We start from the raw sequence: 27,648 nt of genomic DNA on the forward strand, positions 1-27,648 counted from the left end.
AAGTGTCTGGAGGTTGCCAACATCCTTGTTAATGAGGTCTATAATAATCCTCTCCATACCTGTGCAGATCAGGATAGTTAGGCTGATGGGTCTGTAGTTTCCTGGATCTGTGGATGCTCCACCTTTGTGCAAAGGGATAACAGTAGCTGTCCTCCACTTGGCTGGGATGAAGCCGGTACTCAGGCTTTGGTTGAATAGGGTGCCTAATGGTGCTGCAAGTTCCTGCCTGAGTTCATGTAGGATGCTGCTTGGGATGTTATCGGGTCCCATGGAGGTTGTATATTTTGCCTTTCAGAGGCAGTGATGACTTGCTCCCTAGAGATAAGGGGAGGGAGGCAGGTACTGGGGTTGTCCTGTTTTGCTGATGGGGGGGGGGGGGAGGAGTGAAGTTTTCACTGAACCTGGTAAACAGAAAGGCACCAAGGTAACAAAACAGGTAAAATCACAGAACCTTTATTGTCCAAAAGTAGAATAAAAATACATAAATACAACAACTTTTACTGACTAAGCGCTTTCACCCTCATGGGCATCTTCAGAGTCAGTTAGCTTCATTGAGAGCAAATTTTAAATGCAACTATCAATTAGTGCATAATTAAAACGAGGTAATGAAGCTGATTAATCAATTATCCCCTATAATGCTTGTTCACCAAGCCTTGAACTCCTACAAAATAGTGTTTTGTTTACTGAAATCCCTGTAAATAGTTACTAACAAAAATAAAATAAATGAAATGAAATAAAGTAAATTAAAAACAACGTGTGCAATGATAATATTCCTTGTAAGCAGAAAACTCATGTCTGTTACTATGTTTAAAAATAACATAGTTGTGTGTTATATACAGGCTGCCTTATATCTTAAAATACATGCTAGAGACAATACATCATTGTTACCAGGAGCATTACTGGCATTCAGTCTCAGTTGCCAAAGACATTCCCTTATCTCCAACACAGTTTTGTAATCTCCCCCAAACTCCTTTGTGTAAAGCCTGTCAATAACATAAAAAATAAACTTTTTGAAATTTGGACAGTGGTTCATAAGTAAATATAGTGAATTAGTGGTTTTCTTGTTCTTTATGTCCCTATAGTGTTCTAATATTTTTTGTCTTAACTTCCTAGTAGTCATTCCTATGTAGAACGCTGAGCAAGATAAACAGGTGGCAGCATAAATAACCATGCTTGTATTACAATTACAGTGGCCAGGGCTCTTCAAAGTTCTCTTAAAGCTACCTAGACAGACATAGGGACCATCATTAATAAATTTACAAGCCCTACAGTTGCCACATTTGGCCATTTTGGCAGGTCTTTGTCCAAAGCATCTAGGGGTCCTCTCTAGTAAATCTTTCAAATTCAAACCTCTACTGTTGATAAAAGTGGGACTTTTACCTAGTATGTTGTGTAAATCTGCAGGGATAAGATTTTCCCAGGCACCGTGAATGACATCCTTAACTTCAAATGCTGACACATTGTGTTGTAGTACCATTCCTGTTGGCATGTCTTTCCTGTCAAGTACTTCTTTGTGTTTGATAACGTTGTCACATAACCTGTGTGTCGTGTAAGATGGGAACAAAGTCAGTAGACCTTCTTCTAAGTATTTCATGCTGAAGCATCAAATGTATGTCAGTCGGGTAGCTTCTTTGGACAAATAAATCCCTCAATGTGTCTAATTCAACTGTAAAAATGTCATCCTCACTTATAATATGAGACAACCTGATCATCTGGCCCTTGACTACATTCCTCTTGACATAGGCAGGGTGACAACTCTTACAGGGTAGAAATGAGTTGCTATAAGTTTTCTTTCTATACAATCTGGATTCTAATTTGCTATTTTTGATATATAATTGTAAATCCAGATAGTCAATACTCTTCTTGTCAACCTTGTGTGTGAATTTTAAAAATGTAGTCGTATTGTTCAAATATGAAATAAATTCTTCCAGTTCATCAAGTGTACCTTTCCAAAAAAACAAAATGTCATCCAAGAATCTTAAGTAGATAGGCATCTTAGCCTTGTAATCAGATGTCAATACAAACTGATCTTCCCATTCTGCTAAAACGAGGTTGGCATAAATGGGCGCATATTTAGTGCCCATAGCAACCCCAGTGGACTGTCTATAATATTCATCTTCAAAGCCCACGTAGTTGTTATCCAACACCATTTGCATCAGATCCAGCAACAAACCCTTCTTGATCTGGTGCAAATTGGTGTGTTTGTCCAGACTTTTACTGAACCAGTCAAGCCCAAGTCGTGGGGAATCACTGAGAATAAATTGATGACATCAACAGTTACCAACAAAAATTCTCCCAAATCTTCATTGGTCAAAGTTCTAAGGCAGTCCAAGCAATGCCATGAGTCTTTCAAAATGTAAGGCAACTTGTCCAAAATATCCTTGGTCACCATGTCTATGTATGAAGCTAGTGGTTCAGTTTTAGATCGTCTAGCTGCAACTATCGGCCTAAAAGTTGTGTTAACTATGGTTTTATGAATTTTGGGTATACCAAAAAGAGTGGGTATGACTGGGTGTTCTACCAATAAATATTTGTATTCTTCAGCATCTATGATTCCTTCACATAGCAACTCATAAAGCATCCAGTCTATTTTGGTGTATTGTGTTGGAATCATTTAAAATGTTCTGCATCTGCATTGAGTAATCAGTGTTGGTCATAATAACCATTCCTCCACCTTTGTCCGGTTTCATAACCCTATATTCCTTGTTGTCAGAAAGTTTCTTTAAGCAAAATACTTCTGCAGATGTTGAGTTGTTGTCAAATACTGTCTGTCTGTTGTCAAGAAGCCACCTAATTTGCATTGTACATAGACGTTCAAAGGCTAGCACGGCAGGGTGGTATGGGGGTAAAAATGTGTTGCTTCTTCTAATTGTAAATGTTTGTGACTCACTGTCAATCCTTTGTTTAGTACTAAAAAATATTTTTAAGTTCAATTTTCTTGTGTAAAGCTTTAGGTTAATAAGAACCTTACTGATGTCATATTTAAAGTCAGGTACAAAAGTTAAACCTTTTTTCAGTAAACTGAGGTGACTGTCCATAATCTTCAAACTAGAGAAGTTATAAACATAAAAGGAGTTGTCCCCTAAAATGGTGGGGCCCTACTTGATGTTATCAACCAAAGATGGATTTGGCATACTAACTGGAGGATGTTGGGGTGAATCTGTTGGTGAACCAAGACAAAATACTGGAAAGTCAATAGGTGGTGAAGTAGTTGAAATGTTTTCACTGTTGTCATTCATCTGTTGTGCCAATTGTTGTTGTTGTTGAAATTCAGGTTCAAATTCGAGTTGTTCCTCCTCTGTCGTCCACCCCTCCAGTTGTTCCCTGTATACTGACCTAATCCCTGAGGTGGTCTCTGGTCCACCTGGTCTTGTATATTGCCTCAATTCCTCAATCTGTCTGACTGTCTTAGTGGAGGTTGATTTTCTAAAAAAACCTCTTCATCCTCCTCTGTCACAAAGTGTGTCTCATCAGTTGCCCCCTCCTCAGTTCAATTTGTGTTTCTCCTTGTATCCCCCTCATAATGAACATCCCCACTCGTGTTGGGTAAGGGATAAGCTCTTTTCTTTTTATATTCAGTGGTGTCCCTTAGTATCATTTTCTGTTTTCTTTCCATACTTATTTTGACAAATCTTTGAAGTTCAGTTGTAATTCTATCTAATCTACTTTTATTACTTTCGAAAAGTAAATCATTAGTAATGCTCTGCTTGAGAGTGAGTAGTTTGTTTTTTAAAACACTTAGCCTATTGTTGTTATCTCTGATAATAATTCTCATTAAGTCCATCCCGGTTCTATCAAAAAGTTCCGACATGTTTTTATATGCCTCGGTGTTTGCCTCAATCCCCATGGGAATTCTGTATACTCTCAAACCTTTAGGTACTTGATTAAGTTCTAAAGAATGCTCTAAAAAAACGTTATCCATCTGAAGTGATTTATATTTCTTAACTAGCTTCTCGAATTTAAATACCTGGGTGTTGAATGTCCCAGGATTTTCTAGTCTAGAAGTGTCACCTAAACAGGGGGTACCAAGAAATTCTTCATGTCAAACATTGATCCTGTCAGAGCACTGTTAGTACCAACCCTTCCTCTACTGTTCTTATTATCCACCCTGGGGTTGTTGTTCCTTTCCCCTCTTGGTACCTCCGTGTTCACTTGCCTTTCAGCAGTGGTCACTGGTGGTGTATGCATAGTGAAAAGTTCCACTTGTGTGTCTGTTAAACTAACATCTTTAATGTTATGCTCTGTAGTCTTATTCGCCTGCAGTAGTGTGATGATTTGTCTGGAAATTTCCATATATCGAACCATTAATTGTTCCATTGTAAATGGGAATGTATCTAAGAGGGCAAGAAAAATGTAAAAAATGGTATGAATATATAACCTTTAAGGTGAAACCAAGAAAGTTTCCCTATCCGCTGATGAGGATTTAAACCTGAAAATCTTAATTAAAAATTACAACCTATTGATTAGGTCAAGTAAAAAAACTCAATAATAAAAATAATAAAGAAAACTGATAAAGGGATGTGCTTGAATCGTGTGGTAAGAATGTAAAGATGCCTGTCTCACAAAATGAGGTTACAAACCAAATGTATTGTGACCGGAAGTATACCCCTCACTGGTGAGATCAGATACCGGAAGTATACCCCTCACTGGTGAGATCAGATCACAAACTAATCTCGCTGGAGGTCCTCATCCCACCCCCACCTGAAATAAAAAAGACCACAGTAAAGAACTTCTCGAAAGCCGACTTCACACTTCTAAAGACTAGTGTGGTCTCCTTTAAGGCCCCCGAGCCGGCGGAAAACAGTACACAAGCCGCTGAATCACTTACAAATGCCTTCTACCAGCACCTGCAGGACTGCATGGATAAGGCAATCCCAAGCAAAACAAAGACTCTTTGTACCAAAGGCAAGCGTCCAGTCTGGTGGACCCCAGCCATAAACAAACTCTACAACAAAAGGAGGAAGCTACTACAAGATAGAGCAAAATCCTTAAAAGGTAAGACACCCTTGATCACTATAAGTAAAAAAGAGCTCTCATAAAATCATCCAAAGCAAATTTTGAGAGAAAAATAGCTAAAGACTCAAAAGACAATCATAAGGCCTTCTTTAGCTATGTTAGAAACCTGGGAGGAAACTCCCAGATATGCTCAGAACTAGTTCAAAATGATGTGAAGATTACTGATCCTACGGACATTGCCAACATACTGGCTGACAGGTTCAGTGCAAACTTCTCCCCCAAAAGGAGAGATATCTATACCAAATGATTGCAGCCCCAAACATCTCCAACGCAAGTGAGAACTGCTCTCTCGAAAGCAAAAAACACAGCATCCATGGGACCTGATGGTGTCCCCGGCTGTGTGCTCCATGAACTCAATGAGGAATTAAACCCACAGCTAGGACAGCTATTTAATCAAAGTCTTACCTCTGGATACACTCCAGGAGTGGCGCACTGCAACTGTGGTCCCACTTCACAAAGGCGGTGCCTCCACCGACCCTGTAAATTACCGCCCATTAGCTTGACAAGCCTTATCTGCAAAGCCATGGAGAGGATCATAATGGACCTCATAAATAAAGACATAGGGAATTTGCAGACTTTGGATCCAACCCAGTTTGGCTTTGTCAAAGGCAGATCATGCCTTTTAAACTTGGTTGACTTTTTCGAAACAGTCACCAAAGCCATTGATGAGGGAAAGGCAGTCCATACAGCCTACCTCGATCTGGCGAAGGCCTTCGATACAATACCCCACTCGGGTATCATTGAAAAACTCATCAGCTTAAATATTAACCCATACATCACAAGATGGGTTGCAAACTGGCTGAGTGACAGAACCCACAGGGTCAGAGTTGCTGGCGCCATGTCAGACTCAAAGCCTGTCACAAGTGGTGTCCCACAGGGCTCAGTCCTGGGCCCACCCTTGTTTGGCATCTACTTCTCCGAAGTACAAGCAAACACAGGAGGGTTATGGCTGACAAAGTTTGCAGATGACTGCAAACTGGGCGCCATAGTAGAAAACACATCTGACACAGATATCCTTCAGAAGGGTCTCACAGAAACGGATAACTGGTGCCAGAGCCATGGCCTAAAGTTAAATGCCAAAAAATGCATAGTCATACCCTTCGGGAAAAACAAGGTTACCCTAGCTACCAAATAGGTGGCAATCCACTGAGCACAGAAGAAGTTATCAGGGACCTGGGGACCCAGGTTGATAGTAGTCTGTCATTCGACACCCATGTAGCTAAAGTAGTTAGGAAGACCTTCTACATTGCCCACCTTATCATGAAGGATTCTCATCTAGATCAAGGGAGGTCATTGTCTCCTCTACTCATCACTCATCAGACCAATGATTGAGTACAATGCCCCATTCGAATGTATCTGACCCGACACTTGCAGCAGCTGGAGAGGCCACAAAGTTCCTCACCAAAAGGATAAAGGGTCTCAAAAATCTGTCCTATGCTGCCCGACTGAAAGAACTCCAGCTCTATTCAGTCGCTTACCGCTTGCTCAGAGGTGACCTTTGCCTAACATACAAGGCCATGTCAAACCCAGATTTGATGAATATGCTTCACCTCAAAAAATCAAGATCCATCAGAGCCACAAGGGTGGGAGACTTAAACCTCAACACGGCTATTAATAGGACGTGCTGGAGGGATAGATTCATCACCCAAAGACTCCCTATGCTGTGGAACAAAATCCCGGTATATGTGAGGCAGAGCACCTGGCTGGCCTTGTTCAAGAGAAATCTTGACCAATGGATGGAAGATCGCAGATATACCCCAGGGATTACCTCAGTGTCACTGCTCGACAGAGGCACAGCAAAATAATGGGTATAGTTCCCCATACTAAAGTGGTGGCGTAAGCCACAAAACGATGGGCTAGGCTTGTAAATGCCCTCGGGCAGATAGCCTAGTATGAACCTATGAACCTATGAACCTATAAGTCTACTTGATACAAGTCACAATTCCCCTAACCTATAATGTGTATAAAGGATAAAAATAAACGATAATAATAATAAACTTCTCTATGAAAAACATACCCCAGGATTCACGAAGCCTCCGTGTAAGAGTTATAACTCTTACACGGAGGCTGCAGTTAAACGGAGTGATGTCAGCATGCTCTGCATATTCATGAGAGCATGCTGAATCACACCTAAGTCGAACACGGTCCATGTAAGACAGTAGGGGGCGTGTCCGTAGGCTGAGCCCTACAAGCGGACACGCCCCCAGAAGTGTAAAAGTGCCCAAAGTAGACACCCACAACAGAGTCCACGGAAATGTGAATAAACACAACACAACACATGCCCCTACAGACTATTAAACATAAAACAATCTAAATGAACATGTCATATTTTTTTAAATTGTAAAGATGTTTAACCGTGAGTGCTCGTTTGCTGTGGCGTGCCCGTAGCGCAGCTACAGTTAGCAGTCAATGGGAAAGCATATAAGAACTAAATATGCAAAATAAGCCAGGAAGCAATAGCGTAGCAGTAGAGATGCCGGCTGCAGAGCAGGCATTCATGGTTCGAGCCCCCACAACACAATTTTTTTTTTGCAAAATAAGCAGGAAACAAGTCCCTGACACATATGTACACATAAAACCAGAATATATGTAAAATGCAATGAAATATCCCATTTATATTGAATAAATGTGAGCTAAGAAATGAATATAAACTGCCAGATGTGCCCATAGCTGAGCTACAGTACAACAGAGTGAGTGTATGTGCCCGTAGATAAGCATTGGTTTAACTGGTGCAAAATGAGTGCCCGTAGCTGAGCAGTGGTTTACCATGCTAAATATATGTGCCCCTAACTGAGCTGAGTGGAATATGCGTGCCGATAGCCAAATGAGGCTTAAACCAGCGTACCCCGTTTGCGCGGAGCTGCGCACTGCGCAAACAAGCTAACCGACAGGCAACGTTGAGCAAGCCGTATCAAAACTGCCTTTACACAGACACACCCCTCAACATGTCTAGACAGTCATGAAAAATAAAAAGCAGTGGCCAGGTTTGAACCCAGGATACTATACACCATAGTCAAGGTACAGAACCACTAAGCCATGACAACAGTACCTAGAAATGCAATAATAGCTCATATATAGGAATGAATACAAACTACAGCATGACAATGCAGGTTTACTGAAGTTGATACAATTCCAAAATGGCCAATCACAGATATGTGCAGGAAAAACGGACTATATAAGCCCCATAAGCGGGAATACACAGCATAAACGATTGTAGAACAGACCTGCAGGCAGAATGTCAGGTGTAGGAGAGGGTAGTCACTTTCGAGCGCAGAGGTGGGGTGTTGAGGAGTCCAGGTACATGGCCTGGCTCCTAGTCCACAACCATGAGGCCCAACTCATGCAGGGCCAGGTCCTCTGGGGAGCGTACAGGGCTGAGGCGTGGGACCAGTTGGCTCATGAACTCACCAGTGCCACAGGAATTCCAAGGACAGGTGAGCAGGTCCATCACCACCATGCGGACCTGAAGAGACGCAAGCAGGACCAACTGAACCTTTGGATCCAGGAGGCCCGGCAATCACCCAACGCCCCACCACTGAGTAAGTAACAATTAATTATGTATGTAGAAAGTTAAACTACCTGAAATTATGGAGATGTGTATTCCAATATTACTTCATTTATATTACAGCTGCAGGTGTCCGTTCTGCGAACCGCAGAGCCTATGCCGATAGGCTGGTGTGGTTGCGCCACCAGGCAGGTCAGTAATCCACTACTAGTAACTGTAAAGATATATAAATGTATGACAGTCAGCAAAAGAGTGCAGTGTAGCCAGGAAGGAATTAAATCTGCAAGTAACAGTGTGAAAGTGTATGCAAGTATTGCCTGATTACAACAGTTCCCAGCCTGTAAGTGTAAACTAAACATGACACTGTCCAACATATATTTCGAAATAAAACTGCCCTGCCTGTAAGAAAATAGTACACAACCTGCAGCAGCATGTAAAGTACATCTGCAGAAGAGGATGAAATCACATGTGTGAAATATATCCCTGTGGAAATACTGAAACATGACAGAAGTGAGACTGCTGGAAAGAACTGTAATAACTACTGTTAAAACATGTCAATAAAGCCTAGAAGTACCAGTCTGAATAGTAACATGAAAGCAAGTGAGAGAGTGTGAGAAAGTGTCAGGAATACAGCAATACAGTAGTAATAACCCCTGAATAAACTATACTGCAGTTAGGACAGAATTAAATGCATGTGAGACTCAGAACCAAACAGCAAAATCTGTTCAAAGTGTTGCTGCATGTGGAATGTGTACACCAAAATCTGGATATGTTGCTCCCAGTCTGAAATACACAGATAGGATGATTGTCTGATATACCAAACATCCACACTTGTCTACAAGTATATAAAGCAAAGGTAACAGGATGATGTATCTGAACAAAGCTCGATATGAATGTGTATGAACAGCAATAAAATGTAGATTGATGTTGCAGTAACAGTCCCATCTGCAAGGTTAAGTAGTTAACATATAGGACACTGTAGTTAGAACAGTAGTGTGTATATAACTGTAGCTATTAGAAATGTACAGCATATGTATTTGTATTGAAGGTGTTAATATTACTTTATTTACCCCACCCTCTAACCACCTATAACCCATTCCACATGAAAATGGTATGTGCAATCACAATTACCACCCCTGGACGTCTGTCCTGTTGGGTCATATATATTTGCATGTCTGTTGATGCATCCGCCCTGTTCATACATCCACACCTGATGGCCTGTTGCCATCAATCAACCCTACATGTTGTTGGACTGTGTATTACTGTTCAAATTATGCATGTGTTATGCACGCTGTTCAATGGTGTGAATATCTGGGTGTTTGGTTAATGGGAATACTAATGCATGCTGTTACAACTAATTGTGAATGGTATTATATGTCACTAACCCAAACTGTCATGACATAATGCAAAACATAGAACGACAGGGAAGGCGGGTTCCAGCGGACCCACCTCTCCCACCTCAGCTGGCGAGTGCACCTGGCACTAGTGCCGAGTCGGACCCTCCTCCGGTGGCCCTGTGCCACCTGCGGGTGGAAGCGCTGCAGGGGATGGGGCTCGCCCCTCTGCAAGTGTGGCGGAGGAGATCCACCACTCACCCTCCGTGGCGTCCGGACTGTGGTGCGTAGGGAGATTCGGGACTCTGTCCTCGAGCCCCTCGCCAGCTCGAGGCATGGGTGGCGCAACTAATGGGCATGCCGTTGCCCGCCTACACAGCCCCAGCACAGCCCGTCCTGGGCAGTGAAGGAACAGTGGCAACTGCCTATGGGTGGGGATATCAGTTCCACTGTTGCCATCTGTGGGCTCATGGGCTCTGGATATCCAAACCTCCATCCCCGTCATTTGTGTAACCCCCACATGTGTCATACACGCCCCTGTATGCGTCTTGTTTGTCTTGTCTGTTAACCTACCCAACCTACCTCCCCAGCTGTACCGACTACCTTCACCTGACATACCACTCTCACCTGAAAAAAAAAAAAAAAAAAAAGGGCACTCTGTACCCACAAAAAATTAGGCCCCATACATAGCTGCCCATTCCGCACACATGTCTACTGGACATGGAACCTATCAATTCAATTGGCTGTACAACAAGTATTATTGTTGTCCTGACACCTCTCTCAGGGTGGAAGGTTTCAAATGTCACACCAAATTACATACATATGCACAGCTGTTGCTGCTGAAGAAATGGGCAGCTATGGGCCTTACCTACATCCCTCCTGCACATCCCAAGCTTGTTTCCCTACTGTCTTACCCTCTTTGTGACCCCTTTTCACCACTTTCCTGTCTCCCCATTTTCTTTTCTTTCAAGGAAAATAAGCGTGGGTGTCTTAAGAGTAAGCACGTTTAAGTGGTTGTAATCAGGTGTGCGCTTGTGTGCTAACCGCTAACCGCCAGTCGCATCGTGAGCTCCGCGCAAACCAGCGCTAACCCGGTTACAACTGCTTAAAAGTGCCTTAGTCACTTTGATTGACAGGTCCTGTACTCAGTTTCAAAGAAAAATAAAATCCCACTGTGAGTCCCGAACCCAGGACCTTGGCAACTATAGTCTGCATGACTTACCACTAAGCCATGACTCTTATATAAAAACATTGTGCTAAAGTAAATATATCATGTAACAGTAGGAATGAATGTAAAGGGAATATAGATGTGTAGTACACAAAGCATGACATTTAGAATCACAAACAAAACTGGTGGATTTCCATAATAGTAGTGTGTGAACAGAAACAGCCATGCTAGTTGGAAGCTAGTAGGTAATAATGTCACCATAGCACCTTGCAAGACACACACATACTCACAGCAGGATAAGCACTGCCCATACCCCACAACCTCTTACAGGAACACATCAGGCCAAGTAATAAAATATGTGGAGCAAAGGCCCAAAACCAGGGACACATTACAAATAAAGTTACAACAAAGCAGACAGTTCAGAAAGTAACAGGGTCTACACCTTGTGGGATGTTTGGAAGGGTATGCAGTCTGGAACTTGAATGTTTGTCACCATATTCTGACTTGAGCCCAGACTGACTTGCCAGATAAAGGTGTGCATGAGATATTGACCAAATTATGAGGCAGAAATGTGGACAGCCTGCAAATATCTGTACACATGACGGGTCCAACACCACCATATTTGAATAGTTAAGAACCTAGACATAGCAACAGTGAATGTCTTACAGGGATGCCCCACAGACCCCATGTGAAATGTACAAACAGTAGGCAGAAAGGTGTAACACATGCAATGGTAACTATGGAGTCTGGAAAGTATTCACCACTCGCATGGCAGAAAAAGTGTAGTAATACATATGCTCATGCTAACCCACAGTCACAACTGCAGCATACCAGACATTTTAATGGGTGTACCCCACTGATATGTACCATTCCATGAGGCACATAACTGATGAACCTGAAAGTCTCTGGGGCCTGCTCAGCAGCATACTCAAATACCCTAATAGATGTCAAGGCCCACACCATGGCCAGACCACACTGCATGCTGTAACACCCTAGCAGATATAGCAAGCATTCCAAGGTGTGAATGTACATGGAAAATAGGAAAGCTACAGCAGCACACTACAGTCAAGACACCTAGCAGGCATACAAGTAGTGACTGTAAAGGGCAACTATTGAAGCCTTAGCAACAGAGTGCAAGCAAAAGTGAAAGGAAAGCACACACACACACACACACACACACACACACACACACACATTAACAATAGTAGTAGTTGTAGTTGTCAGTGTACATACACAGTTAGTACAGGAAACTGGAGAAATGAATGGAGGAATGTTAATCTACAACACACCTGGAAATATGAGAGAGATACCAACCTTTACACTCACAGAACATTGTCCACAGCATAACAGCATGGTCCCTGCCCTTAACATCTGAAAGGGCTACGCCTATCTCACACACCTTTTTATAGCACTGTTCTGAAATCACAGTGAGAACTGCAATCAGTACACAACTGGCTGCATGCAATTAGCAAATGCTGGCTAACAATTGGTGCAGAGGCCATCACATGGGCATATGCAGATACCTACAAAAGTATGCTGTACTCCATGTCCACGCATGCAATACTTTCATTGCACCCTGAGAAGGGCGTGAGAGACAGACAGAGACAGAGAGAGAGAGAGAGATAAAGAAAACTGCAATTAAGCAGACAGAAACGAATTGTTCAGCAACAGCTACCTGAAAGCTGACAACTGGGAAGTGGAGCAGCAGGACAGAGAACCAGACAGCAGCAGAAGCAGCTGTGACAAACACAGGTAATGTAAAGTAATACTATAAAGGTGTACATACTGTGAACCCTCCATATGTGTCATTGGTCTGTATCCATATGTATATGAAGATGTGTAAAGGGCAGGAGACATACAGCAACTATCAGTGAAGGCTGTACATACATTTGTATGTGAGAGCATCTATGTGCACATATCAATGTTGTTTGATTGTAGGTTGTAGTGCCATGTACAAATTAGGTTACACAGCTATGTATGTTTAGCAGTATGTTAGTGTGTGTATACAGTATGGTAGACAAATATGTTGATATACCTGTCCAACATATGGATATGTATGTATGTCAACATATGTATGTATATATATATATATATATATATATATATATATATATATATATATATATATATATATATATATATATATATATATATATATATATATATATATGATATGCATATATGTATACATACATAGAGAGAGAGATGTAGGAATACATAGACAGATGTCGATAGAATATTGTACCAACATATCTATGTAATGCACACATGCAGATATAGATATATGTAGATACATATACATAGACAGACTGATCTGACTACCTACAGGTATGATTGTATATGATGACCTGCAACACAGCCTGTCCCACCCCGTCTGTCACTCACACCCCCTCTCTGCCCCCCCTCCACATCTATAGCAATATATGTACATCAATATATATATATGTGTATATGTATACAGACATATATATATATATATATATATATATATATATATATATATATATATATATACATATAGATATATCTATATACATATATATATATATATATATATATATATAGAGAGAGAGAGAGATGTATATAAAGTCTGAGTGAGGCACATGTGTACAGATGTATTGCAACAGGTGCCTGGTGACAAAGGCATGGAGTGAACACCAGTGTCAAATCCGGAGTATCATACCACATTCCAGATCACCAACACCAGTAACCACCAGATATGTGATTGGCCGCCCACCACTGCATGTGTCAGGGGTGAGCAGGGTCAGAAATGTGTACAATAGTGGCCCCAATGATAGTCACAGTGGCACACTATCCCTGGAATACCTGCACATGGTATGTGTCCGCAGACATGGTGAGTCAGGTATGGACATGTAGGTCGGTGTACCCCCACACCACATAATGGATGCCATGGTATGGACCTCACATGACAGCAACAGATATGGAGAAGGACACAGTGACATGTACAACACTGTGACAACGCACTCAAACACATTACCAATGCACAGTGACTGACAACACCACAGAGTACACATATGCTACCCACATAGAGGTTACCACTCCCAGATTTACATATGGAGGTCACACCCATGACAGATGTCCAACAACCATAGTAACACCTCCCACCATCCACAACCTAAATGTCTGCTGTGTGTCGTCCGTGCCACTGCAATAGTGTGCACATGTGGAGGTAAGAGTTCCTACTCACAGATAAGACACACCCTGCAATAAACCACACAGTGTTAAGAAGCGAGACTCCCCATGAGTACATGTCACACATACCCCTGCTGAATGTTAGTCAGATAGGTAATATGCCATATGAGTCACCCTGTGTAACTGTGTGATGGCAGCAGGTACCATCACACCACATGTGTCACAATGGTCAGGGTAGCAGAACAGTGCGCTGCTGTAGACACAGGGGCAATAGCATATTGTATAGTATTGTATTGTAATGTAATGTATTGTGTTGTATTGTATTGGTATGGTGAGGTGCCTCCTTCATGGAGTGGAACCACTGCTGCTGTGTGCCAGTGTACAGGTACATATCCTGTAGTCAGGCTAGTGTTACATAGCACTTCTATATGTGTGTTTAGCTCCTGTCAGAGGTTATGTAGCATGCAACTGGGGATACCATCAGGTCCCATCCATGTTGTGTATTCTGCTGTCCTGCGGGTGTCTCTCACCTGGACATCTGTGATGACGACGGGGAGGTTACAGTCAGCTGGGATAACTATGCCTTATTACAGGGGAGAAGGCGGGGTGACACCTGCACTGAACCTGTCCACCACAATGTTGTCGATATCTGTGGTGTCAGTGAAATATGTGTTGTGTACTACCTATGGGCATAGAGGATGGCTCCTGACCAGGTTGCTAACATAACTGAAGAAGGCCTCCTGGTCATCTGTAGTGTCACTCTTGATTTCCCTCTCAACGTTGCCCATGTAGTCAGTATGATGGGAAATAGATCCTTACCAGTGCTGCTCAGACATGCCCTCCCTTCAGTGAATGATGCTCTGTCTTGCAGTAGCTTCCATCTTCTGTAATACAATCTGTCTATGGCTGGGGTCCACCAGACAGGATGCTGTCCCTTTGTGGAGAGTGTCTTGGTCATATATGGGATTGCATGATCCATGCATTCTTGGAGATGTCTGTAGAAAGCAATTGTGTAGGGGTCAGCATTGTGGGTTGTATCTGCCACTGGCCCAGTGGGCTGTAAGGATACCATATCACTGTTACAAAGTGTAAAGTTTGTATCTGTAATGTTATGCACTATAGTCATCTGTGCTGGTGGTGGAGGTGGGATATGTATATCCAGGGCAATCAGTGTGTGGTCAGCCCACAGTAGTTGCCGATGTAGGCCATACAGTACCTAGATACAAACCCCAGAGTGAGGAGGTGCTTCTGACCTGAATCGGTGTTCTGACTGCTGGTGTTTGGTAGTATGTCGTATGGAGTCTGCCAGGTACTGTTGCACAGTTGCTGGCGAGCACTGATACCTGGCCATCTACATGTGTATCCACCAATAGACAGACAGATGCTACATATGTGAGATATGTTGTATCATAACAGTCGAGTAGCATGTGTAGTATGTGTGCCAAAGTCTGCTGACATATATTGCTGATACCAGGTTATTTTCTTTCTCAGGTACATGGCCCACCCGGAACCCACCTACTCCACAGCTGAGGATGAGGAGATACACCAGAGCCTGGTGCGGGACTATGCAATACTCTTTTCCCGCACCAGCCAGAATCAGCAGGAGAGGGCTGCACTGTGGCAAGACCTTGTCCGTCGGGTAAATGATATAGGCACGCATAATAGGACATATGAGCAGGTGGGACATGACTGCAGTGATTTAATCAGACATGTCCGTCAGCGTCGTCAGATATCCACAGGCAACAGGTCGCCACAGGTGGTGGGGTGGCTACACATCCCCACTCACCAGACTGGAGGGACTACTCCTGAGTGTAGTGGCTCCAGTCCACCAGCAACAACAACAGCAGCAGACATGCATCATGATGGAGGCTGGAGCCACACAGCAAGAAGACAGTGAACATGCAGGTAATATGTCATATGTATAGTTGACTGTTGTGTACACTGGTAGTTAATGCATGTGTGAGGTGTGTCCTTGGTTTGTAGCTGTCACCATAGTATTTAATGTGCAAGTGTGATATCCTCAATATTAGCTGCTGACCTGTGAAAGGCGACTGTTGTACTCCTGACCTGTATCATACTCAGTAACAATGGCACAGTTGTGCCCACTGACATTATTTTCTTCATGTCTGCAGGACCCTCTGGTATAACTGCAATGCAGCCTATCCATGCTGGTGAGTGTGTATTAACAATTCCTGTAATAGTGTTGATAGTAATAGTACTATTTGGCTCACTTAGTAGTGCTCTTTGTATGCATGTAGGTGTGTCTGTGTCTGTGTGTTGATATCACGCATACTGAGTACTGTACAATTGTGTGAAACTGTGTGCATGTGTGCATGTGTGCACCTGTGCAGGTGTGCATGTGTGCACCTGTGCATGTGTGCATGTGTGCATGTGTGCATGTGTGCATGTGTGCATGTGTGCACCTGTGCAGGTGTGCACCTGTGCATGTGTGCACCTGTGTACGTGTGCATGTGTGCATGTGTGAATGTGTGCACGTGCGCATGTGTGCACCTGTGCATGTGTGCACCTGTGCATGTGTGCACGTGTGCATGTGTGCACCTATGCATGTGTGCATGTGTGCACCTGTGCATGTGTGCACCTGTGCATGTGTGCATGTGCATGTGTGCATGTGTGCACCTGTGCATGTGTGCATGTGCATGTGCATGTGCATGTGCATGTGTGCATGTGTGCATGTGTGCACCTGTGCATGTGTGCATCGCTGGTAATGTGTAGACATTGTAAACTGTGTTTCCTGTTTCCTTCCCACAGGTTCTGTTGCTGCTCTGGTGTCATGTAGCAGGGAACCTGAGTCAGGTGCCGTGGGTACTGATAATGATGACATCGGTGTAATGGCACAGGAAGGTATGCCAGGGTCCGCCATTGGTCAGCCGATTGACAGTACACAGCTGTCGACCCCATCAATGCGCACAGTTATCCTGCCAATACACCCCTTGTCACCACTGTCCCTAGGTGATGGACAGCATACAGTGGGCATTGACCAGGGTAATGTGGTATCTGTGGCACATGCCTCCCCACACAGCAGCCATGGGCATGGCCCAGAGATGGTACCACACAGACAGATGTCCAGGGGTTCTCGTGGGAGCATCCATGGGCGTACTGCCCCTGTCAGGCGATGCCCACAGAGGTCTTACAACCTCAGCTATGTTCCGGACTGTCATGCAGGCACAGTCACGTATGGAGCGGTACACCAGACAGGGTCTGAGGGAGCTGGCAGCATGTCGCACAGCCATGACTGACAGTATGCGTGACATTGCGGCTGCCATCCGTGATTTCACCGATGTCATAGACAGACGTTGTGGGGACATATTAGACCGGTTCCACAACTACATGTCCATGAGCCAGGGTGATGGTGGGCGGTTGAGGCGTCGGCGTGGCCGTATGCCAGCAACAGCAGCAGCTGGCAGTCGGCGCGGACAACAACAGGGCGCGGCCGCGCCGTAGTGCCAGCAGCAGCCCCAGCAATGCTGGGTCTGTGCTGTCATCAGACCGCCCCAGGAGACCACGTGCACGTGGCTCTGGCCAGGCCGACAGGGATCTGTGTCCAGTCAACGAACACCTGCTTCTAATGACAGTACCCAGTCTGGGTTGGTACCGGATATGGTCCGTAGCACCCCTGCAAGGCACAGGTACCGTGTCCGTGGCCAGAGACACTGATCTGTATGACCTGGCAGGTACAGTCTGTGGCTGTCCACAAACACCAGTATATGGCAGCCATGAGGTGGAACTGTGTGCATCCATACACACATGCAAATTGACAACACCTAGGGCTACCGCATACGCACACACTGCATCAACATTGCCCCACCTTCTACTGCTGTCCCTCACCAACACACATACACATACATGTCAATTGGTGGTATGGGTGGCTGACTCAGGCATACCAAGTTCACACCCTGTGCATATGATGAAACTGTGCCACCTCCTGCAATCTGTAACAACTGTGCAGGTACAGGTTAACATGTTGCTGATGCACAGGGTGACCACATAGATGTGTAGTAATAGTATCATGTTGTTAACAGTACTGTGTGCTGAATTAATTGTGGGTATATCACAGCATGCCTGATGCAGTAAGTGTGTGATTGTCATGTCCTGTTGTCTACACCCATGGTAAGTACCATAGTGTATCATCTGCACATGTTGGCATACTGGTGGTAATGATGTCAACAGAAGGCTACATACATAGGTAGCACAGGGGATAGGGTAATGAATGTAGTAATACACAATGATGGACATGTAAATTGCAAGTGGCATGTTGCCCACACTAGACTCTGCAATGCAGATGTTTGAGGATGTTGATATGTGTGCAGTACTACACGACTGGTACAGGACACACAGGAGCACCCTAGCACTGCATGCTCACATCTCATACCATGCTAGACAGCCCCAACACACATAACTAACTGTCACAGGAGGAGGGTCCCCATATATGTCAGGGATACTGTGGTGGCAGGCCAGGAGCATACATCCTACTAAGTATGGAACCACTGAGTGAAGGCTCAGTGTCTGTTATTTGACATGTGTATTACTGCAGGTATGAGCACATGGGTTTCTATCCAGTTATTGTACATCCTGACAGTACATGCATGTTCTGTACACTTGTGTGCACTGAGACTGGACCCTAGCCATCTGACCCGTGTATTTCCATGTACATGTGCATAGTGCCTGCATATTTGCAGTGTTACCTACTGGAACTGGTACAGCTTGTTTGTTGTACAATGGACTACATGGAGCCCTGTTTACTGTATCTTTGTTTGCATGCATGTTTGCTTGCAATTACCCTGGAATACTGATCACACCTGCAATGCATAGTTATAGAGCTTCTGTGGACTCCTAGTGCCATCTGCATAGCCTACTATATGTATGTCCATGTCCCACTTGACAGGTTGTCACTGTTTGTCCTGTTCACATGTACATTGCCTGTGACACAGTGCATATGACCTGCCTGGCATGTGTCCACGTGAGCAGTCATATATGCTACTGCTAACTAATCACAGGCACTACACCTTCACACATTCATCTTCTGTTGAACTACCTGCTTTGCTAGGGACAGCCTGCACCTGTCACCCCTGGCCTTTCAGATATTGGCAAAGGCTCTTGCTACCCCATAGTGCCTATGTTAGGCAGGGCTCAAATGACAAACCCACCTTCATAGGTATCACAAGGGATAAGACACTAAGAGCAATGCTACCCAACGCCAGATGTCTAAACCTCCAGATGCATGCACCCAAAACACTCCTTGGCATGGAAAACATCGATATCTGTGCAGTAACAGATGCCTGGTTCAGGGCTACTGAGAGCACACCAGCACTACCGGGTGTAACCCGGTTGATTTCTTTGATACAGTCACCAAGGCCATTGCCGAGGAGAAGGTGGTTCACACAGCCTACCTGGACCTTGCAAAGCCTTCGCAACAATACCCCACTTGGGCATTCTAGGAAGCTCACCAGCTTAAATATAAGCCCCTATGTCACTAGATGGATTGCACAGTGGCTCAAGAACAGAACCCACATGGTTAGCATTGCTGGAGCCATGCCAGACCCCATAACAGTTACGGGTTGTGTCCCACAAGGCTCAGTCCTGGGACCCTCTTGTTTGGTATATATTTATTGGAGGTACAGGCCAACACGGATGGACTGTGGCTGTCCAAATATGCAGATGACTGCAAACTGGCCACCATAATCGACTCTCCAGCTGACACAAGCATCTTCCAAAGGGGCATCATAGCAACAGACAACTTGTGCCAGAGCCATGGCCGTCTGCTGAACAGTGTTTAGAAGGGGAATGTGCATCCTGTAGTCTGTTCACCTAGTTGCCAAAAGGACATTGTCCTCACACACACTAACCCCCCTCAGCCAAAAACACACACTTGCCAATTGCAGGATTCAAACCCCTATCTGACTGTTATGACACTTGAGACGGACGCATTAGCAGAGCACGCTATTTGCATTACTGGGGGTTTTCTCTTCCCCTGCTATACTTATAGAGTGCTGACATCATCAGTGTTTAGAAAAGGGAATGGGCATCCTGTAGTCTGTTCACCTAGTTGCCAAAGGGACATTTCCCTCACACACAAACCCCCCTCAGACAAACACACACACTTGCCATTCACAGGATTCAAACCCCTACCTAACTATGTTATGACACTTGAGACGGACGCATTAGCAGGGCGTGCTATTCGCATTACTGGGAGGTTTCTTTTCTCCTGCTGTACTTATAGGGTGCTGACATCATCGGTGTTTAGAAAGGGAATGTGCATCCTGTAGTGTCTTTTCCTATTTGCCAAAAGGGACATTTCCCTCACACACACAAACCCCCCTCAGACAAACACACACACTTGCCATTCGCAGGATTCAAACCCCTACCTAACTATGTTATGACACTTGAGACGGACGCATTAGCAGAGCGCGCTATTCGCATTACTGGGAGGTTTCTTTTCTCCTGCTGTACTTATAGGGTGCTGACATCATCGGTGTTTAGAAAGGGAATGTGCATCCTGTAGTGTCTTTTCCTATTTGCCTAAAGGGAAAGTTTCCTCACACAGACTTACACACACACCAACCCCACTCACACACACACACACACTGAGCATTTGCAGGATTTGAAACCCCTACCTAACTATGTTATGACACTTGAGACGGACGCATTAGCAGAGCGCGCTATTCGGATTAGTGGCAAGTCTCTTTTCTCCTGCTGTACTTATAGGGTGCTGACATCATCTGTGTTTAGAAAGGGGAATGTGCATCCTGTGGGGAGGCAGACACCAAGCACACTATGGCTAAGCTGTCATTCCCTAGGGCAAACAGCCTAGTGTTGACCTCTACACCATTATGTTTAATTGTCAAATGCACATTAGTTGTTGCTGATAGACTGTTTGCATATCTTTATTGCCATAGCATTCCCTGTTTGTATGAACAACTTCTGCATCTGTGGAAGATGTTTGCATATGGGAGGGATCCACTATATCACGTATGTCTCTGTAGTCATTTAACTGTGTGCACTGGGCAGACTGCTGTAATGTGGTTGGTTCCTGGCATAACACATAACAATACCAGATATGTGTGTCCAACTGCTAAACCGAGATTTGGCCTAAGTGTGTGAGCATGCCCAGTTCAGCCTTCCCATGGCATGTTGTCAAAGTGTGTGAGCATGCCCAGTGTGAGCATTCCATATGTTGGACTCTGCAGCCCACCACATTTGTGGATGTGTGTGAACTTCAACAACTATCACCCGTTTATGGTTGTGGGTTGTGTGTCATGTTGTGTAGTTACTGTACAACTGCTTTGTGTGTGAACACAACAGGATTATACTGTGCCTGCAGTGTTTGCATGGGATACTTTGCATACAGTTGTCAACATCCTTTCACACTGACCTAACACTGTAGTACTGTATAGTGTACTGGTAGTACTTTGACTGTGGTGGACAGTATCCTGGGCTTTACTGCTATCACTGCTTTACATTTCGATAGTGGGCACAACAGCCTGGTTGGGGCCAGTTGTGTACATCTGACCATGTTGCATTCTGTTCAGATATGAACTACTTACACCAGGCTTGTCCAACATTGTTAGTGTATTCCACAACATAGGTGTACAATTGCAAACACTAGCGATGTGCCCTAGTCCATGTCTAATGCAAGTTGGAGAGTGTGTTTGTCCTTCAACACACATTGTAAGAGGAGTTTGCCATGACATATGTCATGGTTAGTATACTGTGCCTCTGTCTACCTGTGACATGACAGTGATACCCAGGATAAACCTACCATCTCCCGTCCACCCATCAGGATTCCTATTGAGGAAGATTGATAAGTGACTCTATGGGTAGCCTGTGCTGAGGGTTCACTCATGGGTGGGAGTGGCTTCTGTGTTATGGATCACACAGTACAGCTTGTCCTATGTAAGTCAGTGCTGGGGTTCAGGTCTCTCATGTGCATAGCTCACTGCCATTCAGATTGTACAAGGTGCAGCATGTTTATTGATGCCAGCAACACAGGCAACACATGGCATCTGTGCAGGCTGTTTGATACTCCTGATGAGGTACTGTTGGGGACTTTACAGTTGATGGAGGTGTCTGCTGAGGTACATCCCACAGGGGCTATTGTAGTCGATTGTACCACTGATGCAGGATGACTGCAGAGCCACAATGACCTCCCTTATGTAGATCTGACAGCCTTCATGATTAGGTGGGTATATGGTATGTTTCTGTAAACACTACAGCACATGTTTGTCCAATGCAGGATATCTATCACCCTGTGTCCCCAGGTCTCTCATTACATGTTAACTACATAATGGGTTAACACCTATGTGGTAATTGGTGGGCACTTACTGTATATCCACGGGGTTGACTATACACGTTTCTGCACTTAGCTTGCTGACATGGCTATGGCACCAGTTGTCTGTTTCTATGTGGCCCTTTTGTGGGATGCATGTGTCAGCTGGTGGATCATATGTGGTGAGCAGTTTGTAGTCCTCTGCAAAAATGTTAGGACACAGTCCTTCCATGTTTGCCTGTACCTATGGGACATATATACCAGGCGAGGGAGATACCAGGACAAAGCCTTGTGGGATGCCAGTTATATCTGGTTTGTAGTCTGACATGGCTGAAGCATGTCTGACCATGTCTGTTCTGTCCTTGGTCTGGTTTGCAACCCCTCTACTGACATGTGGGTTTATATTTAAGCTGGTGAGCCTATCTATACTGAACATGTAGGGTATTGTATAGAAGCCTTTGCAAGGTCCAGATACACTGTGTGGAGCACATTGCCCTCATCAATGACCTTAATGACTGTTTCAATTGAGTCAAACATGGTTAGGGGCAGGATCTGCACTTGAGAAGGCCACACTGGGTTGGGTCCGGTGTCAGTAGGTCCCCAACATCCTTATGTCTGTGGTACATGCTGATCCTTTCCATAGCTGTGCAAACTGAGCTTCTCAGGATTCTGGGGTAGTACTGTTCAGTATCCATTCAGGCAACACCTTTGTTGAGAAGGACCACTGTTGTTGTACACTGCTCTTTGGGTACATATTCTGTGGTAAGGCTGACATTGAGCAGTAGTGTGGTTTGGCATTCCATTCATCTTAGAGTCCATGTTGCACTAAGCCCAGGACACCATCTCATACCATTGCTGCTGTGTGTTTTGCTTTGGAGATGTTGTCTGTTACCTCAGCATCTGCAATGTCGGGGGCCAGCAGTCTGCTGGGATAGATATTCTGCATTCGTGGGGTGGGGGTTTGCACTGCACCTGTCAGGATGTATGTTGGCAATATGTGTGTGTGTTTGTGGTATTTGTGTGATTCAGGGCATATCTGTGAATTCCCAACATGGCTCCTACCATCAGTTGTGTAAGCCTTGGGATTATCCTTAGTGTCCTGTACAATTTGTATCTACATAGGTTCATAGGTTCATACTAGGCTATCCACCCTGGGCATTTGTTAGCCTAGCCAGAGTGTGTGTGGCTTTTGAGACCCCTTGCTATGTGGATATTATGGCCATTTATGATTTGCTTTGCTGTGCCTCTGTCTGGACATGACACAGTGAAGACCCCACTGTAACTCTACAATCATCCATCCACTTGGCAAGATTCCTGTTGAACAGTGTCAGTGAGGGGCTCTGCCTAACATGGAGTGGGATTCTGGTCCAGGGTGTGGGGAGCCTCTGGATTATGTATCTGTCCCACCGGCACATCCTATTTCATTATTTGTTGAGGTTGACATCTCTCACTCTCGCAGCTCAATGGATATGTGTTTTCTGGGGTGGAGCATGTCCATTACTCCTGTGTTGGGCATGGCCTCCTACAACAGGCATGCAATGCCTCTGTGTGGGCAGTATGTGACTGGATTCAGCTGGGGTGTCTACAGCCAGGCAGCATATGACATATATTTGAGACACTTTATCCTCTTGGTGAGGTACCTTTGAGGTCTTTCTAACTGCTGCAGGTGTCAGGTAAGGTAGATCCCATATGAGGCATTGTACTAGATTATGGGTGTGATTAGAGAATTATAGGGGCACAGTGACCTCTGTTGCCGTAGATGTGACTCCTTTCCTGATCACGGTGTCAAATGTAGACAGTCTTCCTAGCCACATTGGCAATGTGGGTGTCACATAACAGGTTACTGTCCACTTGTGTCCCTAGGTCCCTGGTTACTCCTTCCATACATAATGGTTTACCACCTATGTGGTAATTCGTGGTACCTTGTTTGGTATTTGGTGGGACATTCATACTGTCCAGTGTCTTCAGGACGGTTGGGGGGGGGTTATTGTGTGTGAGTGCGGTCTGTAGCATGCTACAGACTGCACAGCAGTCTTGCCTACAGTTAGTTGCACATGGGTGAACTCCACTGCCTTGTGCATTGTCAGTTACCTGGACGTATGGGTGTCTGTGCTGCCTATGGATACTCACCCTCCTTTTATGTTTTGTTCCAGGTTTTGGGGCCATGACACATGGTGCGTGGTATAACCTGGTAGTGCTGGTGTGCTGTCAGGAGCCTTGCAGCAGGTTTCTGTCACTGCACAGACATCGATGTTCTCTATTCTGGGGATGGCCTCGGGAGCATGCATATTGGGGTGTACACATCTGGCATTGGTCAGCATTTCCCTTATGTTTCTTCCCACTTATGTTTTCTAGGGTGGTGGGTCAGTCTTTTCAGCCTTGCCTACAAAGGCTCTATGGAGGTGGCAAAGGCCTTATCCAATATTCAGGCCCAGGGTAACAGGTGCAGGCCATCCCAAGGACAGCTGCGTGGCTTGTCAAGCATGACATCCCGAGCAGACAGACATTGGATCCCCTTGGAATGACACCAGTAAGTGTGCTACTTGCTATGACTGATCATTCCGTGTTTGTACTGTGGCATTATTCTTGGTAAGGGTAGGATGCTGCGAGCGGTGAGTGTCATACCGGCCTGGACTACATAATCGGATAGCTCATCTGTGTCTCTTTACATGTAGTCTAGGGCAGTACATCTCAGGTCATTCACACCAGCATGGACTATGACTGCATCATATTTCTACTTGCTTTGGGGTGACCTACATATTTCTGTTATGTGGCATATTGTGGCAGCCTACAGGCAGCTTACTGTACCCTTTCCCTTGTTCAGTCTGGTGTGCGGGACAGCAGTGTGTCTGACTATGGAGTCACCTATTACAACTGTATCAGGCATGTTGTTTCTCCTTCTGGCCTGTGACTGTTTGGCACACCAGCTTTGTGTGCTATGTGTTGCATGTGCTATGTTTGGAGGCTGTTTCATTGGGTGTCTGCTTTAGAGGCCTCTGTTGGTGTGCTGTGTTTGTGATTTCTGCCTCCGGGAATGTATTTCTGTGTTTATGTGTTTGGTTTGCAGTTGTGATAGGTCTATGTGGGTATGTGTTTGTGGTGTGTGTGGTTACCTTCTCCTACTGACTTGTTTTGGGAGTACTGAGTTGAGGGAGCTCAGCCTCCAGTTTGGATGGATGGTTGCATCTCTCACATATATTTGTATTTCTTGGGTGGAGTTGGGGGTTGTCTGTGTACTTGGGGCAGGTGTAACATTGCCTCAGGATTCACAGATTCCACTTGTTGTGGCTGGCCTTAGTGGATTGCATGTGTGGACAGATTTTATTGCCATACTACTGATCAGTAATTACTTCATTGTTCATGTTTGCTCTATCATGTAGTAGCTTCCTCATTCTCTTGCATGTTTTGGTTATGGCTGGTGTCCACCATGCCAGATTTAGACACTGTGTCTTGTTTTAATTTAGGACTGCATAATCCAAGCATTCCTGGCAGTGTTCATGGAATGGCTGTATTACAGGTTCTGAGGTGTGGCCCATATTTTGCACCTGCAGGACCTTTAATGGATTCCACATCAGTTTGGAGGTGTGCAAATATTGCTTAGCACATGTTTTCCACTGTGGTTTTCCGGCCAGGGACTGTGGTCAGGATTTGTATATCCAGTGTGATTACTATATGGTCTGGTTTTACCAGTGAGCAATACACTTCTCATCTTGACATCCTGTACCCATGTTGCTGATTATCACATCCAGTATGCTTACCCCTCTTGTGGGGGTGGTACGTTGTTCCTGGGCCTTTTGGTTTGTGGATTCGATGAACTTTTGTCCTACACTGTTGCAGCTGGTATAATGCTCCCAGTCTATATGTCTGGGTATTTGCAGTCACCCAATATAATGTGGTTTGGAGGACTTGATATATTCATGTATTCCAGCATAGGCCGGATGCAGTTCCTGGTGTTGGGCCAGTAGTCTGTAGCAGGCTATAAACTGGGGGGCAGTTTTAGCCACTGTTACTTGAGCATGGCTAGTCCATGCTGCTTTTGTGGTGGTACCAACATGGGGTGTGGTTATCCTTGACAATTCTTGCTAGTCACCCTCCTTTTGTAGCTTGTTCCAAGTTTTGAGGCTGTACAGCACAGTATGAGGTGTAACCTGGTAGTGTTAGGGTGCTGTTGTGAGCCTTGCCTCAGTTTTCTGTTACAGCACAGTTATCAACATTCTCCATACTGGGTGAGCTTAGACTGCATGCATCTTGCTGTTTCAACTTATCCCTTATCTTATTCTTATCCCTTCTGGTACCTATGGAGATGGGTTTGTGTTTTGAGCCTTACCTATTCAGGGCACACTGTGCGTGACAACAGCCTTTGCCAGTATCCATACGGCCTGCACTGATAGGTGCACGCCAGTCCTAGCAGGTGGTGCATCATGTCATGCTCAGCATGTCATCCCAGACTGGCACACATTGGGTCCCCTTTGAGTAACTGCGATACTTCAGTCAATTGTTGCACTTGATCATCTCGTTGTCATGTTGTGGCATGCTGCTTGTTGAGGTAGGATGTTAGTCAGGGTCCTCAGGTGTGCATATGGTACTTGGTGTTACATTACTTAACACATAGCATTCATGCCTCAGGTGGTGCTGCAGGGCTGCCTCTGTCGGATGCGCATATTACACTTCCCTGTACATGTTTGAGAGCAGGTTGTGTCACGTTAGGCATCCCTGTTACTATATGAGTGAGTCAGAGGGGTATCATTCCCAAGGTTCCTACTGAGCCAATGTATGTGCTATCGTTGCCTCTTTGCCAAGGCCAGGGCATACTGGGCACGCCTCCTTCTGCCTACTGGGGCAGGCTCAGGTTGTTCCTCCTCCGAGTCACGCTGTGCCTGTGGTGGCCTTGGCAATGGTGGGGGGCTGTTTGGCCCAGCCCTATGCTGGTCCTGCTGCAGCTGTTTTCGCAAGATCATATTATGTAGCATAGCACATACCATGACAATTTGGGTACATGTAGTTGGTGTGTACTGCAAGGCTCCACCAGATGTGTCCAGACACGGAACCGTGACTTGAGCAGCCCAAACACACGCTCTATTACATTACGTGTTTGTGCGTGTGCCTCATTATGGCGTTCCTGTTCAGGTGTGTGTGCGTTTCTGATGGGTGTCATCAGCCACGGCTCCAGTGCATACCCTGCATCCCC

This window comes from Protopterus annectens, chromosome 2.part1 (assembly GCF_019279795.1).
Source record: "Protopterus annectens isolate FY-2018-M chromosome 2.part1, PAN1.0, whole genome shotgun sequence".
Taxonomy (NCBI): Eukaryota; Metazoa; Chordata; order Ceratodontiformes; family Protopteridae; genus Protopterus; species Protopterus annectens.